We start from the raw sequence: 19,650 nt of genomic DNA, 5'->3' as shown, positions 1-19,650 counted from the left end.
GTCCACAGTTGTTTTTATTATAACAAGTCCTCCTAGAATGACAGCACTACAGTGAATATACTGGCTTAAACTGCTAAAAATGTAGCAATCTATAGTGAATGTAATGGTTTTCATGATACAAATATAACACTTGAGTGAATTTATTGGTTTTTATTGGTACAAATAGTACAATCAGGTGAATGTACTGGTTTCCATTGTTACAAATATGACAACAATTTGGTGAATGCATTGGACTTCATTGGTACAAAACTACAACAATAGGGTGAGTGAACTGGTCTCCATTTGGCACAAATATGGCAACAGTAGTGTGAATGCAATAGCCTCCATTATAATTCAGTACCTAAAATGGAGCAGTAATTCCAATTCAGTACCTAAACTGAAGTACTAACTCCAATTCAGTATGAAAGTGGAATAGTAATACCAATTCAGTACCTAAAATGGAGCAGTAATTCCAATTCAGTACCTAAAGTGGAGTAGTAATTCCAATTCAGTGGAGTACTGTGGCTTGAAATAATACATTTATCAATTCAAATTCAGTATCTAAAATGGAGCTCATCTCATTCCAATTCAGTACCTAAAGTGGAGTAGTAATTCCAATTCAGTACCTAAAGTGGAGTAGTAATTCCAATTCAGTACCTAAAGTGGAGTAGTAATTCCAATTCAGTACCTGAAGGGAAGTAGTAATTCCAATTCAGTACCTGAAGTCGAGTAGTAATACCAATTCAGTACCTAAAATGGAGCAATATTTTCATTTCAGTACCTAAAGTGAAGTACTAATTCCAATTCAGTACCTCAAAATGAGTAGTAATTCCAATTCAGAACCTACATTGGAGCAGTAATTCCAATTCAGTGCAGTACTGCAGCTTGAAACCACACATTTATCAATTCCAATCAAGTACTTAAAATGGAGTACCTAAAGTGATGTAGTAGTTTCAATTCAGTACCTGATACGGTGTAATAATTCCAATTCAGTGGAGTACTGTCTTGAAATAATATGAGTATCAATTCCAATTCTGTACCTAAAATGGAGTACTAATTCCAATTAATAACACAAGAATGCAAGTATTCCTCTGGATTAAAAAAACAACAAAACTGAACCCTTTTTCTTCCATATAAACATTCAAGCATTATCTTCCAAAAGCTTTGCCCAATTTTTCACTGCACAATTTCAGAACTTTAAAGTATAACAGTCCATCTGTCTGTCCATCCATTCATCCATCCATCTGAGAAGGGAAAATACAGTACAGCCCAAACCTGTAAAACAACCTTATCACCTATATATACTATTGTACAATCAACTGTACATGTACTTGAACTAAATGCAAAATGAACCTCAAAGACAGCTGGTGACATCAGATACAAAAAAAAACCTTGGATATAAACAGACAACATGTTGCAACAAAAATTTAAAACAAATCTGTCAGGCATTCATATCTACAGCTATTATCAGATCGGAGTTTTAAACCCAAATCTGGAAACATGCATTTCATTACTTATCGGGTTACATGGCTCCATGATTAATACAGAAATAGTGGACAGGCCTCACTAGTTCAGTTTTCTCTACATAAAATTTTCACCCTTTCTGTTCCTGGCCGTGTGTGAATCAGTATTCAGATAAAAAATCGTAAAGGATCAAAACACTTAAAGGACACTCTAATGACAAGCAAATTTTCCATAGTTACCATATTATTGTACAAGCTGTGCTACCAAAAGTTGCAACCATATTTGACAGTTTGTCACAATGACAAGGTAACTAATGTTAGAAGACATAAAAAGTATGGAACAATTTTTATCTAATATTATATAACATATTTCATATCTGGATATTTTAAGCTCATCCCTAACATTTGGCAAGGTTAAATCTTCCACATTTACCCAAGGCCTCTTCAAGAAATGAAAATGTGGAGAGGAAAATCCCTGCCAACCCAACCCCCCTTTGAAAAAGAGTGAGCAATTTTCTGAATATATGTGGTTATTAATGAAGCCATAAAGATGTGGCTTGGAATAATAATATAATTATCATGCATTCCATTGATATTTCAACGCAGTTTTGTTCAGAAATCACGATGAAGCGGTAACCTTGCACTGCAGAATGATCACTGCAGCATCATCATTAGAAAAGTTATCATCATTAGAACCGGGATATGCAGATCATAATACTTATATGTTTGCTTCATGTTCAACAGCATGTCAACACATGAAAGGTTGTGTACTGCTGAGGAAATAAGTAAATAATCTTAAATTTTTCCAGAAATACGTGTATTGAAAACATAGTAATTATTCAAGTAAATACCAGTATACGCAGGATCCCAAGGCATTTAATAATTTGGTGTTTTACTGTACAGCAACACAATTAGGTTACTTAGTGCCAAAGTGGATTACTATATCTACTCACTCAAATCCAATGGCATACTGCACAGACCCAGATCTGCCATTGCATAATGCACCAGTCTGTAAGGAGTAATCAATAGAACATAGATCCTGATCTGCAAGTACATTATGCTATGGCAAATCAAGATATATTCAGTTTGCAGTTGGACTCGACTTATAAGTGAGTACATATGGTATACCACTGGGCCAATCAGATGCTAGGATCCCTGTCAATCACAAATCTGATGTTAACCTCTGGGCCACTGTGGCTCTGCCTCCAATAGCCACTTATTAAATCATTTTAGCCACAAAAGGCCTATTCTCCTTGCCCAAAACTACAGGGAATTCAAACTGTCAGATGTTTAGTGGGATTTAACTCTCGCACTGTACATAGCTTATCATGAGCAAAATTTGGCATTAAATCCACAAAACAACTAACCACCCGGAAGAGATTGGCATGTTTAAGACCCTGAATCAGATCACAGTGCAGTCTATGTCATAAACAAGTCCATAAAAAATGTTTTTTGCATATAATTAACATGTTTAATCAGCTATAGGTGGTTTTAAAGCAACAAGCATTTTCACTGTTATCAGATAGCACTATGGAAAGGGCTTTCATTTTCTGAAGGAGTCTTTCTTCTGTGAAAGTAACAATAAACAGTGGTGAATGAAACTTTTACACAGCAGGACTGAGAATAAGATGAGGATCTATAAAGGAAAGAACAAAGAGAGCATTATACCACTTAAAAACTTACCTACGCATCAATATATTTGCTGATTCAATACATGCATGAACATGGATACAAGAGGTGGAGAATTGATTCAAAACCATTTATTCCCATGCCTCATATAAGTTATTTTTAATCTTCCATGGACATGATTCATTATTAGTTGTTTACCTCTTTATTATTTACATCGTGTATCATGGTAAGTACTGATGCATGGAATACACATTACACCCCAAGTCACAATGTGCATAACAAATTATTAATACTTGAAAAGTACATGTCTATGCTGTTTTGTTCTACTGATTACTCCCAACAAACTGCACAGACCCAGATCTGCTGGTACATTATGTGATGTCCAGATGTGGGTCTGTGTTTGTTTTACTGATTACTCCTAACAAACTGTACAGACCCAGATCTGCTGGTACATTATGTGATGTCCAGATCTGGGTCTGTGTTTGTTCTACTGATTACTCCCAACAAACTGCACAGATCCAGATCTGCTGGTACATTATGTGATGTCCAGATCTGGGTCTGTGTTTGTTCTACTGATTACTCCCAACAAACTGCACTGACTCAGATCTGCTGGTACATTATGTGATGTCAAGATCTGGGTCTGTGTTTGTTCTACTGATTACTCCCAACAAACTGCACTGACTCAGATCTGCTGGTATATTACATGACTGCAGATATGGATTGGTGCAGTCTGCAGTTGGATGTTGTATTTAAGTAAGTACTTTACTTGCCTCTGACCTTGTTTAGAATGGCACAGACCATCAGATAAAGGTGATGTTAGGTAACAATCCAAAATTCAAAAGAGCAGGATAAAATCCATACTAATGAAACATAACCTCTTTTTGTAGAGTGTACATCACTTCAAAATCAAAACAAAATAAAGAATCCACGAATCATAGCTTTATCTGGAACTGTTACATTTAGACAAGAATTTCAGCACATTCTGATCTTAAAATTCCTATCTTGTAACTTTTATCTTCAACAATTGAGTCAACAATGACTCACGGACAAGATCTTCCTACTGCATGTTTACACAACGAATTTTCTCAAGACTCAAATTAAAATCATTATCAAAAAGAATGACTCATTTATTTACTGGGAAACCTACCTATGGGAACACTTTCATGTAAAAGGACTGAGACATGTCTGGTTTCAGTGGTTAGTGTGCCTGACTAACAACCAGAAGGTTGAAGGTTTGAGTCCTGCTCAGACCAAGTCTGATCAGACACTGCTGTGTGTCCTTTTGCAAGGCACTTTAACTGCCTTGGCATGACATAATCTTTTAAGCATGTATGTGCTGTTAAACATAATGCAAATAAACAAATAATATACAAAACACCTATTCACTTGGGAAAATATTTTAAAACTCCTTTTTCTCCATTAAGATTTGATTTGCATACATTTTACAGAATTTTAACATCTTTTATCTTTTATCTTTCATCTTTATGTACTGCGAACCATATATATTCACTTATAAGTTGAGTCCAACTATAAACTGCACAGACCAAGATCTACCATCATATGCACCAGCAGATATGGGTCTATGCAGTGTGTTAGAAGTAATCAGTAGAACAAACAGAGACCCAGATCTGCCATCACATAATGCACCAGCAGATAAGGGTCTATGCAGTGTGTTATGAGTAATCAGGAGAACAAACACAGACCCAGATCTGCCAACACATAATGCACCAGCAGATAAGGGTCTTTGCAGTTTGTTAGTAGTAAACTGTAAACAAATGTACACCCTGCTCTGCTGGCTGTGTCAAGATTAGTGTCTATGTTTTCTGCTGTAGAACTCTATAAAAAAACTTCAACATAAACTGCACTTCATGTTTACATTTATGTGGAATGTTTCCCAATTTTTCTTGCCATTCATCTTTACATTTGTCAGAACTTTACTTTAAAATGTCACCATCTAACTGCTACTGTGCTACGGTGCTGTACGTACATCAATTACATATGCATTCATTCATAATAACATGTTCTATCTCTAACGACTTGCTTTCGTAGTTCCTTGCATGTCCTTTATTACTAGGCTTTCACTGCAGCTTGGTGGCCATCTCATTAAACATACCTTTGAAGAAGCCACGTTAATTGTAAAAAAATTGTTGCTGAATGAATTTTAATGAATTATGTACATCAAGTTGCCACTGCAATGTATTTTGATGTAAATGTAGCTTGGTTCATGCTGCCTGCTGTGTCAATTACATTAACAACATTACTTACTGAGTAGGCTTATGAACTATCACATGTTGATTTTACATATCGGTTGATTATTTGATGTCATGTGCAAGTTACTGCACCACTGCACATAAAAATTATCAGCATCACATTCTCAAGTACCTCACAAGACGTACCCACTATGCCATGTGTATATAATGTTTAATTGTCTGCAGTACAGACACTGCATGACGCTTTGTCAGGATATTGTGTGTACCCTCAGAGCTCCCTGGACGCCTTTAATACTGAGACTCAGGTCACATTGTGTTAATTTCAATTTCTGCTTAATCTTCAAACACTGAATATGATGGATTTTCTTGTCTTCATTCATTTGACTGCTTTTCTGATAAGTGCTTTTTAAAAAATAAATGATAGAAAAACAAACATATATAAGAATCTAAATCTGAGAAAATTTAGGATTATGGGTAAGGCTACAACAAAAATGCATAAACAATGCTATTTAAATGAAACGAAACCCAGCCTTTCACCCTTTTACATAATTAAACAAATCAACGAAGCAAGTGAATAACTTCCTGAAAATGGCCATGAGATGCTTTTAAAGAAACTGCATGAACAAACATGACTCTACTGACAGAAACGAATATCCATGAATTTAAGACGAGGGCATTTCTTCCTTTTAACTGCTGAGTGTAAAAAGCACCATTTATATTCTTTAGCAATAGCGTTTTCAAATTAGCAGCAAAGGTGTACATATTGGAAGTAAGATTGGCACCATTTTCATTCAGGACCAACAAGACATTATAAAAAGACTTCTGGTGGAAACCCCATGCTGATATGACTTTCCTTATTGGAGGAGTAACAATAACAATTTTCAAAGCCAACGGCCATGGTGGCTACATTAGATATCATATTAGAACCATTTCCATTCAGCATCAACTATACATGATTACAGGTCTTCGGGTTAAAGCACATTGTTCATATTACAAGCCATCTAGGTGAAGTAGCAATATCAATACACCAGATGCCCACTATATGTGGCCACCATATTGAAGGTGAGACTGGCACTATTTTCATTTGTAACCACAATGACATCAAAAGACGTCTTAATGTGAAACATCCATGATTATAAGATCATTCATTCAGAAGTAGTGCTGTTTTCAAGATGGCCACTGCTGTAGCAATATCACATGTTCGAGTGGCACCATTTTCATTTAAGACCAGCTATACATTATTAGTAGTCAATTAGAAAGAAAAAAAAAATGATGTTATGACCATCCCTTCAGAAGGAGTAGTGATAATGAACCTCATGTCAATATAACTTTATTTTCAGCAGGAGTAGCAAGAACAAGATTTTCCAAATGGTTGCTATGGTTCCCTACTGAACTTCAGAATGACACTATTTTCATTTAGGACCAACTAGACATCATAAAAGTCTTTTAGTGACAAAAATGTTTTCAAGATGGGTAACTGTGATGGCTATATTGGATGTATAAGTGGCCCCATTTTCATTTATGACAAACTTAGACATCAAAAGATATAATTAAGTGAAAATCCCATGTTCATGGCACTGTCTTTTCTGAAAGAACAATGGCAAGATTTTCAAGATGGCCACTGTGGTAGCTATATTACACATCAGATTGGCACAATTTTTAATTATGTTCTACAAGACATCATTGTAAATCTTCTTGTGATAATCCCATATCAATACAACTTTCCACTCAGTAGGAGTAGCAATAACACGCTCTTCAAGATGGCTGCTGTGGTGATCAATCAAAGTCTTTTAGTGAAAACCCAACGATGATATGACAATCCATTCATAAGCAGTAGCAATAACAAGATTTTCAAGATGGCAGCTCAGGTGGCCATATTAGCTGTCAAGCAACACCATTTTATTATAGGACCAAACAGACCAATGGAACAAATGTTTACGTAAAATTTCATGGCAATCCTCCACATAGTTTAGGAGGAGTATTGATAAGAAATTTGCGCAAACAGTTTTTGGTTTAGTGGGTTTAACTCCGTTTTCTTAGCACCTGGTACACATAGGCTATACATGGCAACCTCTATATTTGTTAGAGGAACACCCACGACAAACTACTAACCCATATGAAGCTTAGATCGGCAAGCTTTTTCACATACCCTCATTGGCCAAGCCAAGACTTGAACCCTTTCAACATTCTCAGCTTAAATGTCATTGAGCTGTAAGTCCTTCCCAAAAAGAATTCGGCTAACAGATGGAACAATAAAGTTAAAATAGGTCATCATGGGTAATCTATTAATATGTATATCAACAGTGCACATATCCTGGTTAACTGTCTGCCAATGCATTGTGGGATCTCTCCAGTCATTATTTCCACATTCTTGTGGTTTTATCTTCTCTGTACTTCACAAAGGTCAGTCAGTACAAATGGATTACATGACATTAATTGAACTATCATCTTGGGATGGTTCTTGATAAAATACTGTCAACATTAATTTGAAGTTATTAATAATTCTGCTGTTAATTTATTTTTGTGATAATACTACTCGCCTGCAAAAATGTATTTATCAAAGTTAATGTGTTTAATGAATTTATAAAGCATGGTTTCAAATAACATTTTCCATTGTGTTGATGTAAATTTAACAACTACAGCAGTTTTTCACCGTAAAACTATCAGTAAAGAAAGTATTCTCAACCATAAATTCTATGACTTAAAAACTTTCACAACATTATTATCCGGCCCATAACCTAGTTTTATCCATTAATTACATGACACGGTGCAACTTTAAAAATCACTTATCCGCCCCACAGCCTGGAGGAAGCTGCCCATGCCTGCTTTACACCCGTATTTGCTGACGCATCTGAATAGATACATTTAGCAGTGTATAAAGTCCGTGAACACTTCAGACTAGAGTGGTCCAAAATGTTTAACACTGCAGGCCACATGGGCCAAAAAATGTAAATTCATGGACCATACATGATATATATCAAAGTAATTACACAGTAGTTATAGTTTACTGACTTTTTGTCGTGGGTCGGTGGTTCTTTCTGGGGTTTTCCCCGAGTTCTTCCTCCACCATTAATACTGGCCGCCATCTATAGCCTATCGTGTGCTGAAAAATGGTGTTAAACCCCACTACAACAACAACAACAACAACTGACTTTTTGCATAAGCACGGGCTACAAAGTAATGACCTGTTGGCCACTTCTGACCCATTGGACTATAGCTGAACCACTCTGCTTTAGACCCATCATAAGCTGCAAAATACGATTTCTGCATAGAAATATTTAGCAATTAATAAAGTACATATGTGCATAAACTGTGAGCGAAATGATATGTACCACTTGACTGGAAACCTGAAAATGCTACTGGTCCCATCCACATTACAATGGTCCAATATTTAAAGAAGACAAAACGTAGTTAATAACTCGGAATTAAATGTTGGGAGACATGAACATAATCCCTTAGTAACCTCATCTATTTAATTAAAAATGTAATAATAAAAAAATTCAAAATCAAAATAATAAATTTATATCGCGTAAAAAAAAGGATTAAATTTTATTAAATACAGAATAATATGTCCACTTTTTATTGACCATTACAATGTGGCCAACTGTCCAGCTGATCCAAATCCATACATCTAGACGGGCATCAGGATCTGATGCTGCCACTGATGACCCCTCTCAATCACAGGAGAACAGGAATGAGGAGCACTCTTCTACTGATATTTCATCAATCAACAGGACTGAGGAGCACCTGTCCATTGATTTTTCATCAATCACGGTATCAGAATTAGGTTCAACCTCCAAAGATGTGGTTATAGAATCCAAGGACAAATGTCCATGAAACTGGGTCTGTGGAAAATAGAGTTCCAGCAGTTAATCGCTGGAACTGACTCCAATGGACCCACTTCATCTAAATGCAGCAGAATGATTAACATCAGCATCATGGTCTTAACGTGCATCATATTTCTGTATTCCATCTTCATCTGTTTCATTTGAGACAAGCACATCTCACAAAATGGCACTGCTTGCTGGTAGAGACAGATTAGAACTATCAAACTCTGAAACACACCAATACATCCAAATGCTACGCTAACAGATGCAGAACAGTTTTTAACTGAAGTTGCAAGCATCTATTTTACACAGATTCAGTGTATCCCTTTGCCCTCATCTATGCATCCGAGAGACCCCAAATTTTTAATTTAACCCTTGGATTTTAACTGAAGTTTTTGACATAGTTCTGACACCAAGGGATTTTTGACTCTTAAACTACAGATTATATTACTCTTTAAAACCACATTCTTTCATGTTCTCACACACAATTTCACTGCAACTCTTTAAAACCACATTCTTTCATGTTCTCACACACAATTTCACTGCAACTCTTTAAAACCACATTCTTTCATGTTCTCACACACAATTTCACTGCAACTCTTTAAAACCACATTCTTTCATGTTCTCACACACAATTTCACTGCAACTCTTTAAAACCACATTCTTTCATGTTCTCACACACAATTTCACTGCAACTCTTTAAAACCACATTCTTTCATGTTCTCACACACAATTTCACTGCAACTCTTTAAAACCACATTCTTTCATGTTCTCACACACAATTTCACTGCAACTCTTTAAAACCACATTCTTTCATGTTCTCACACACAATTTCACTGCAACTCTTTAAAACCACATTCTTTCATGTTCTCACACACAATTTCACTGCAACTCTTTAAAACCACATTCTTTCATGTTCTCACACACAATTTCACTGCAACTCTTTAAAACAATGTTATTTCATGTTCTCACACACAATTTCACTGCAACTCTTTAAAACAATGTTATTTCATGTTCTCACACACAATTTCACTGCAACTCTTTAAAACAATGTTATTTCATGTTCTCACACACAATTTCACTGCAACTCTTTAAAACAATGTTATTTCATGTTCTCACACACAAGTTCACTGCTACTCTTTAAAACAATTTTCATGATGGTACTGTATCCGTACAAGTTAACTGCTACTCTTTAAAACCACATTCTTTCATGTTCTCACACACAATTTCACTGCAACTCTTTAAAACAATGTTCTTTCATGTTCTCACACACAAGTTCACTGCTACTCTTTAAAACAATGTTCTTTCATTCATGTTCTCACACCCAAGTTCACTGCTACTCTTTAAAACAATGTTATTTCATGTTCTCACACCCAAGTTCACTTCTACTCTTTAAAACAATTTTCTTTCATTCATGTTCTCACACCAAGTTCACTGCTACTCTTTAAAACAATGTTCTTTCAAGTTCACTTCTAATCTTTGTATAAATCCTGTATGTACCCAACTTCAATGACTTGTACCTAATTCAAAGTAGTAATAGATTATTTATCTTGTTTTAATACCACAGTTGTCTAAAGACACCATGACTGATCAAAATTGTATACCATACACATTTAATTGTAGGTCTCATGGAAGATTAGTTAGTTAACAAATTAGCTTCTTCTTTAAATAAAGTAATTATCATTTATGATCAATAAACTTTTAACAAAAGCATGTTTAACCCACATGCTACCTGTCTCCTTAGTTCAGACTGACTCTCTCATCTTAAACACCAAACTCCACATCACTGAGATCATATCTGAATTTGCTTTGCAACTGATTTTCGACATTAAATATATGAAAAGTAGGTCATACAAAAAGGAGGTAAAAACTAGTCTAACATAGAAAAACTTGATCCGCTCCAAGTAAATGTACCAGTTTTTATTTCTATTAATTAGCACATTTAGGTCAGGGCATATTAGGTATCTGTTAATCCATATGTCAGAAACACAAATGTAGGGCTGAAAAATAAGCAACCTAAATTTGACAGTTTTAATGAGCTTTTCCAGAACTTATTCCAGTTGTGAGTAAATTACTAATTGAGATCAGTCTGCTCTACCCATATTAATAGACCATTCTGCCTCGGAAGTGGGAAGTCGTGGGTTTGAACCCCAGCCAAGTCATACCAAAGACTTAAAAAATGGTACTAACAGCTGTCTTGCTCAGCATTAAGAGGTTAGTGTTAGCACTGATTGGCCTGGTGTCAGGATAATGTGACTGGGTGGGACATCATACTACATGTCTGTAGCACGATGCCACAGTGCTAGACATCACTATAAACTGCCACACTGCAGACATCATAGGAATATGACTGAAGAATTGTTAAAGCTACATTAAAAATCCTAATCCCACACACAAGAAAGCATTTATTAGTACATTACATTGGGAGGAAAGAGCTTGAGTGAGCTTGATCAAAACAGATGGAAAACAAAAATTCTGTAAAAAGTATTACATTTCAGTGAATAGGTGGCGCTCTACAGTTTTATATTTTGCATAGGGGTTAGAATTTTAAAGCAAAAGAATTTCCCCAGGTGTCCTCACTGTTAATATTGGCTATTTAAAAAGAACCTTGTATATCTTGGGTATAATTCAAAGAACCTTTAATTCCCTTTATTTTGGTATATGATTGATGGGTGTAATATGGGTTATAGAGTATGCAGATTGCCCTTACTCCAGATGTGCACCTTTAAAAAAGTGCTAGCTCCACTTGGTCATTTTCACTTCCTGAACTTCAGAGGCAAACTATACAAAAAAGAGCCAATAACTTTTTTACATTTTATATATTTGGTAATTCATTCATTGCACTTTCAGAAGCTGGTATTGTCTAGTCTGGCAAAATTCATTTTCCCTATTTTAATAGCTGCTATGGATAGTGTACTTTAGACTAATTCAGGCATATTTTTTAGCACATGGGAGCATTCATTTTAGTTAGCAGTGTGTTTAAATCATGTACAATTTCCAAAAGTACAATATCCAAAGAAATAATCATCCACATTACATTACTGTAGCATAGATGTATGCCAACATTCTCTCCATTGTGCATATTTTAAATGCAAACAGCTTCACCTTACATACGTCACTCTCTCAAAAGTACATAATAACTGGTGAATGCCCCTATAAAGTACGGCTATGTTCTCAAGAGAGCCATCTTTTCCATTAAAGATGGCCCACCAGTCAGGCCATGATCAGCACTTGCCCAATCAAAGAGTGATTGAAATATTGGAATATACATTTCACCACTGGAAGCTTTCACTTGGCTAATTTGAAAGGGGTGAATGAATGTTCAACCCCAGATATTGCCTAAAATCAAATTTACTGATAAAGAGGCCAGACCTAATTTTTCTAGCCATGACTGTAAAGATAACGTGTCAGGAATACCCAATGCTGTCAAAACAATCGGGGCATATAATTCCAAGCATTGCTGTCCAAATGAGGGGGGCAAATGATTCCCAGCATTGCTATCAAAACAATGGGGACATATAATTTCTAGCATTGCTGTCCAAATGATGGGGGCATATAATTCCTATATAATTTCTAGCATTGCTGTCCAAATGATGGGGGCATATAATTCCTAGCATTGCTATCAAAGCAATGGGGGCATATAATTCCAAGCATTGCTGTCAAAACAATGGGGGTATATAATTCCTAGCAATGTTGTCAAAACAATGGGGATATACAATTCCAAGCATTGCTGTCAAAGCAATGGGGGCATATAATTCCAACTATTGCTGTCAAAACAATGGGGGCGTATAATTCCTAGCATTGCTGTCAAAACAATGGGGGCATATAATTCCTAGCACTGCTGTCAAAGCAATAGTGGTGCAATAATATACCAATATATTGTGGTTGATGTTCTGACAATAAATGCCACAATATGGTCTTCTGTACTGCAATTTTTATGGTTTGCTTTCAGCCAACAAATCTGTGCATTCCTCACATTTTTCCAATTTAATTCAAGAATGATATTTTCTTTTACTTCTAGATGCACACAGAGCACAAGAACACAACAGAAACTGTAAAACACAATGCACAGTACCATTATCGGGGCAAAGTTTAGCTTGGGGGGGGGGTGGCAAGTCAAGACCAGGAGATATTTTTTCAGTTATAAATAATAATTTATCAACTTCACTTTGCTTTAGATATTAAACCCTGTTCATAATTAATGCCACTAAATAAGCAGTATTCAATAGACCTGACAGAGTGAAACATGAGGTTGACTTGTTCAGGAATGAATCCTTCAAACCATAATGTTGGATGAGAGTCCTTCAAAATGGCTCAGCAGTACAAGTTCCTTACACAAGTAGCCAGGAAAATGCCCTCAGTCTTTTGTGCTGCAGGGGACATTGTTATTATTACAGTGGGCTGATCTGAGCTCAGACATTGTCAATATGTTAATTTTCCACATGAAAAATATGAAGTGACTGATTTTGTGTCTTACTAATACAATTAAAAAAGACAGTTCAACAGTGTTACAACTTTTTAAACAATGCCCCTGTGAAGTTTAAATTCAAACACAGACTATAAACAGCAGGAGAGATTTGATTTTAATCGGACTGGTTCAGCAAGCAAAAATAAGTGAGCCAGGTAACCAGAACCACACATATTTTGCTATTTGTCCTGACTCTAAATATTTTGCAATGAGGAAGCACGTGATTATACTGGTGCCATAACAATACGCTCATTCTGAATAATTTCAGGGGAATAAAGTACATGTACTGTTACTGTGACTCATAGTTTCAAGGCTGAGACTGCAACTTTCTTTCAAAGAAATGAATCCTGAAGTACAAATTTCAAAATCCTGATATTTAAGACCATGGTTTTAAATTATTTGTAGTACAAGTGCCAGTTTAAGAGATCATTCCATTGGTCAGCAGGAACAGCTCACATGGAAACCAACTGACCAGTTGCACAAAATTCAACTGGCCCTCCCATCAGCTCTAACAGTGCGTACAATTCCTCCGCTAGTGGTTAAAATTCTTGTTGATGTTGGACTGTCTAATTATTACCATAGTATAAATTATTGATACCACTGTATTTATTTATTAGTACCATGGTATAAATAATTATACTATGGCATATATAGAATAATGAAGGAATAGTTCGCATGAATAGCCAAAGCATGGTCCTTTTTTTACAGCATAATATCAAAACCATAAGATTATTTATACCAGTGTAGAAGATTACTATATATTACTTCACACAGAGGCATCAATGATTTACTGCTATTATGTGTGCATGTGTGTGTATATATATATATATATATATATATATATATATACATATACATACATACATACATACAATGCTGTCGGGTATTTCTGTACACCTAAGGTTTCCATCTCCAATACTGAAGCAAAACGCTTACTAAATTCGACCGATGGACAAAAATAAAATACTGCAATGCTTATCATTTGAAACGAGGCAATTGTCACCAGAATATTCTGTTCAAAATAATATTAATTTTGGACACAAGGGATACCACCCCCCGTGTTTTCCTGACTGGCAATATGTCAGCCTATTCTGCACATAGCTTTAAAAAGATGTAATATTAATCCATTAGGCTATAGAAATGAAATACATTACTTTCGACTGTTTCTGTCAGCATTTCAGTCGAGTAATTAGGTCAGGTTTATAGCTAGTTTTACAAAATTCAACGTAACAATTCCAATACAATGGCAAGAGTTATTAAGCAAACTAAACTGATCTTGTAAAAAAATTAGCAAAGTTCAACATTTTATAAAAAAATAAGCTATTATGTGCAAGAGAAACAACAATAAATAGTATGTAATGTGTTTACGTCTTGTTTATGGGGAAAAATTACAAAAGATATTAGAAACAGACTATACTCAGGGAATTTCTTGAGAATGCCGTTCTAGCAGCGAGTTGACATGTTGGGTAGCAGACGATACTGTATGTGTGGGACAACTTCTTGCAAAATTGGAAACTTTAATTAAGATGCAGAATTTTTTAAGGTATACATTTCCATCTTTTATATAATGTATTTATTTGTATGATTCTTAAAGATACATAGTAATTAGGATTTTCTGGGTTACAGGTTTAGGAATGTCATGGAGTGGGTCTTCATGCTAACGTTTAGAAATCATATTTTCATATGCCTTTCAAGTCGAAATGTTGGATATTTTTGTACATGTTATGAATATTACTTTTCTTAATTAGAGTATAATCATTCTTTCTTGATACAAAATGGACTTTTTTTACCCAAAATAGCATGTGATCCAATGTTTACAGAAATGATGTATCGTTGTGCAGAATTACCTGATGCATAGTCCTACAAAGTAAGACATAACACATGTTATATTTGTTTAGTGCTATGTCTTACTTCCCAAATAACGGGCTTGTATAGTGTGTTCCGATGTCGGTTGACATCGGAATGAGTAGTCAAAGTTTCAGGAATATCTCAGACACTTGGCAGCCCATATCAACAGTCTTCCACAAATTGATATGTAATTAATATATTTACTGTGCTGTTTTTATCCTGGTGGAATCAAACTCTGACACTAGCAAATGGAACCATTTTCATGTTTCACTGACATACATTTGAATTTGTTGAAATGCAGTGATAGTCAGGTTATGCCGAAGTATGTTCAAGTAGGTTCATGTGGGGGATATGTTTCTTGAATGAAATGAAACGTTGCTTACAGTTCCAATAGGCATAATATATTTTTATTCATTTCGTTAAAGAATAATATTTCAACTTAACCCAATTTCGGCATTCCCAGCTTTCATCGCTTTCCAGCCAACTGAAATGTAGCCCAACAAAACTTGAAAACAGGTCCATTTCTTTTTTGAGAATTTTAATTTATTAGAAAAAAGACATCAGAGTAAGTAAAGTATAACTTGAACATTATGACTTTACTTTGTAGAAAAGCGTCTTTATTTTTGTTGTCGGTCGTGTGAGATATTCCTGAAAATTTTACTTTCGTTACGATGTTAGTCGACATCAAAAAACGCTACATTGTGCCGTTAGTTAGGCGGTAAGACCCTGACGCCCAAAACATAAATATCAGCGTCGAGGTCTTACATGTCGGACTACCAAACGCGCAGAATTGGCTGACATGGTCATATATACAGCAAACATTACAAATTAAAATTATCTAATATATATATATATAGAGAGAGAGAGAGAGAGAGAGAGAGAGAGAGAGAGAATGAGAATCACAAATACTGAAACGGATGGTTTACGATACGTGCATGCTTTGTAAACGATTCGATTTGATTAACAAACGGGAGCTTTTGGAACAAAACAAACTCATCGTTATCGGCCTAAAGTGCACAATGAAACAAATATTTATCTATTATCTATCTATATCTATTTTACGTCTAACGCTGTACTCGCCATCGACATTTGCAGTGCACTGTGAGAATGAAAACAGCCTTCAATCATTTAGGCCTACCCCTCGATTCCCAACCTTTAACAGAAAATACGTTTTGGTCCATTCATTAACCCAGGCGACAACTGACATTCGTGTCATATGGTCATAACAAAACATATATCATATACTTACAAAACATACATAAGTAAAGCTATATTAAGAAAGTATTACCTCCAGTTTCATGAAATTCCACCACATAAAACCTGAATACAATGCGACGTTTGTTTCCAATGAGTCAACGCTTGAAACGAGACTTCCCTAACCTGTCATTTGGACGAAACCACTAAAGCCGCGGGGATGTCAAGTCCAAAATCCTGTTTCGACAGTACATATAAGCCAGTCAACTCTTACCGCTACCTGTTACTCTAGAGAAATATATACTCTATATATGGAAACCATGCGGAAGAAGTGCAGACGGCCTAGTTTATAATCTCACTTTTTTGATATGCCGTGACTGGTCATATCAGTTTCAACTCAGTCCTTGTTTTAGTCAGTTCTTCCACCCATCTGTCAGAAATTAGAGTTGGTTCAGGTGAATAACAATAACTTGAATTGTTCTAGATGAAGACCAAACGAGAGAGAGATTCAATGCACGATTAGAATTGCTCCATCTTTGGAGAAAATTTTACCCTATGTTTAATTCACAAGAGACGTTTTACAATGTAAATCATCTAAAATACCAAACTTGGCTAAAATTCATTCAGCATCAGATATTCAAAACTATGGTGTACGGACCGTTTCGATAAAACTATTATGTACACTAACTTGATCCGTCAATCCACCTTGTTCAAAATTCAAACCTTTTATGACCAAACAGAGGCCAAACATTTTGTATGTCGCTCAGCAGCAGAGGGGGCGAATCCGACATTTTGTCCAATCGTTATTTTGCTTAATTATTACTTTCTGCAACTCAACGATCTAGTGTCGTCAGCGCCTGGTAAAAAAAAAACGACGACGTCGTTGGGGGATCGTCCAATCGTCATTTGGTTTAATTAACACCTTCTGCGCGCCGATCCCCAGCGTCGTCAGCGTCCGGTAAGCACATCGACGACCGCGTCGATGTCATCGCCCCCTCTGCTGCTAAGTGGTTATTTACAATGAGGGTCTTTATGATCTTACAAACAGAGTGATCACTAACTCCTCCTCCTGTAGATCAATTAGGTTATTTGACTGATCGGTGAGTCTGAAATTAATTCTCGTTAAAAACCGATTATGGCATCTCATATAGACCGGATTAATCGGACTCTCAACTATTAAAAATCAGGGAGGGGCTGTTGGTGAAAATGAATAAAGGATATACCCCTGTTGAGCTTGATTTGATTGCTTGGTATCTACCTGGTAACTCCCTTCGATAACATCACACACTAGATTGATTGCTATCACCGATGCGATATTTACGTTGTACGGGGCAATATGCCTACCACCATCTCCGTTATCGTGTTTGAGGATATAAGTTGATGGACCGAGAAAATCATTAAGAGACTTTCTTAGTTCTGGCGCGTTGTATCCTGGAAACTTGAAATCGGGTAAATCGGCTTCTGTGATATTATACTCGGTTAGGAATTTTTGTTTACTACCATCGCTGTTATCGGATATCATTTTAACGACTCGTTCATTGATATATTCCATGTCTGATATAAGTTGATTCAACACCTCAACGTGTTTTCGTTCTTTTGTTTCTCGTAGCTGTTCTAGTTGTAATTGGTAATAATGATTAATCTCGGCAAACATATCAGTGATATCACTTAAAATAAATGTTAATATGGCGACCGATTCAATAGTTTCCTTATGCTGAAAATACCACTGCATGATATTCCTGCTTTGAAATAAAAACCAACTGGGTGATAACGTGCTTTTTATAGTAGATAAATTATCTAGATACCGGGGGGTAATTTCATGATACGATTTCACATTCGTGTGCAAGTCCGCGGGGATTTCATGAGGTGGATTCTTAGGCCATCCTAGTATGGTTCTTATTGAACTGTTATAAATATCAACCATATACCCCGGTGTGCTTATTTCAATCGTCGACGATAACGTCGGTTCATGAACCGTAATAGCGATTTTTGATTCCTTTCCTGTGATCGATTTTATCCTGCGTTGAAATTCCTTATTGATTTGTTCTATTTGGTATGACCCAGTTGGTATTGTAATCTCATTCCAGTCTGGGGTCCCATCGGGTTTATTTGTCCATGCAAAAACCAGCGAGTTATTAGGTTGTTGTCCGTTAAATGCGTCCGCTCGGATATTAGGCCAACTGTGATATACTCGCAATTTTGCCAGCGCTATTTCCTTTACTGGAACCGGCGATGGGAAGTTCACACTGAATTCTGGCTTCGTTGACGTTATCGATATCATATTTGTTTGTACCGGAGTGGTATTCTCCGCGATCCGCTGAAGTAATTGAGACCCTTCGGGGTTCAGCGACATTATTATTATTCGTTGTCTTTAGTGTTTAATATTAATAACCAGAGCCCATTGAAGTGGTTCCGGCTTCCAGTTGAAAATCCTCGATTTTTGACATCGCGGAGCTATACAACTGGACCATCGTGGAGAATTCAACATCGGATACGAACAAATTATCAATCGATAACGAGATCAACCCGGATAATTTCGAGTACGCGTCGGATACTATTTGATGTTTTACTGTGTACTCGTCGAGTTTTTTCTGAAAACACGATGATATCTTCCTAGTGATTGCGTTGGCGACTCCAGCAATTGTTGTCATCGCGGAGACAGCGATTGGAACAGCGATCGGGGCTATCGTGGTTACCGTGGATAAAATAACACCGGCGCCAGCTACTATGCCCGACACCGAGTACACGACCGCGTCGATGGCGGTTATTTTTCGGCGGTATTTTTTTATTTTTGCACGGTATTGTTCGGAAAGCGTTTTCAAGTTCGCGGAAAATTCTTTTGCGGTATCGAATCGATATTGATGTGACGTCGGTGATACCTCTGATTCAATTTCCTTGGTGGTCATTTTTATTTTAAAAGAGCTAGTGTTTTTAATTACTTAGATTCGCTACAAATTCCACATACCATGTGATGTTTGCCCTAAATGTATTACTATCAACGGCCTTAATCACAAACCGTTCAATTGTGTCCT

At 36.2% G+C, this 19,650-nt stretch overlaps 1 protein-coding gene across 5 annotated transcripts in view; it reads right to left on the bottom strand.

The window, feature by feature from the left end:
* LOC149807591 (adhesion G protein-coupled receptor L3-like) overlaps window positions 1-16,857 on the bottom strand; it is a 149,559-nt gene extending 132,702 nt beyond the window's left edge. For all 5 annotated transcript variants that reach the window (XR_016423020.1, XM_089968499.1, XM_089968558.1 and 2 more), the window contains exon 1: window positions 16,713-16,857. The gene's annotated coding sequence lies outside the window, so the exon portion shown is untranslated. The remainder of the gene's footprint in view (window positions 1-16,712) is intronic.
* Between the last annotated feature and the right edge of the window lie 2,793 nt (window positions 16,858-19,650).

Source organism: Sinohyriopsis cumingii, chromosome 1, assembly GCF_028554795.1.
Source record: "Sinohyriopsis cumingii isolate HCF-2022 chromosome 1, ASM2855479v2, whole genome shotgun sequence".
Classification (NCBI taxonomy): domain Eukaryota; kingdom Metazoa; phylum Mollusca; class Bivalvia; order Unionida; family Unionidae; genus Sinohyriopsis; species Sinohyriopsis cumingii.
This window is presented reverse-complemented; position numbering and strand designations above follow the sequence as displayed.